This window comes from Doryrhamphus excisus, linkage group LG21 (assembly GCF_037039965.1).
Source record: "Doryrhamphus excisus strain RoL-2023G ecotype Guam linkage group LG21, RoL_Dexc_Guam_v1.1, whole genome shotgun sequence".
Lineage (NCBI taxonomy): Eukaryota > Metazoa > Chordata > Actinopteri > Syngnathiformes > Syngnathidae > Doryrhamphus > Doryrhamphus excisus.
The window spans coordinates 12,067,992-12,068,547 of NC_136377.1; positions in this window are offsets into that span (position 1 = coordinate 12,067,992).

Consider the following 556-nt stretch of genomic DNA (forward strand, 5'->3'; position numbering starts at 1 on the left):
CTATTTGCATGAAAGTCAGCCAAGTGAACCACTACATTACCAGGGATCATCCATCCATCTTCTGTACCGCTTATCCTCACGAGGGTCGCGGGCATGCTGGAGCCTATCCCAGCTGTCTTCGGGCAAGAGGTGGGGCACAACCTGGACTGGTCACCAGCCAATCACAGGGACCGTAGTGTCTTTAAAAGTAAAAGTGTCATTGTCAGGACAATAAATATACCACAATCTTTTTTGATTAGTGCGTAAAACAAACATATGCAGTTTTCTACTAACTTTCTACAGAAATTAACATCTAACAAATCTCTTCACAGTCCGCATCACAGATGATCTCAACGGACCGCACTAGTTTCAGTATATTTTGGTGTGGTGATACTGCACAAGCATGCAGTAATGTTTTTTTTGCATAAGCTTGTATATGATACACACAGTAGCGGTTCTAGCTACGGGCCATATGGGCAATTGCCGCTGGGCCTCAGCCTACAGCTTAATTGTAGGGTAAAAAAATGGAGCGTACAACAACAACATTGCTAAAAAATAAGACACATTTAATTGTTAA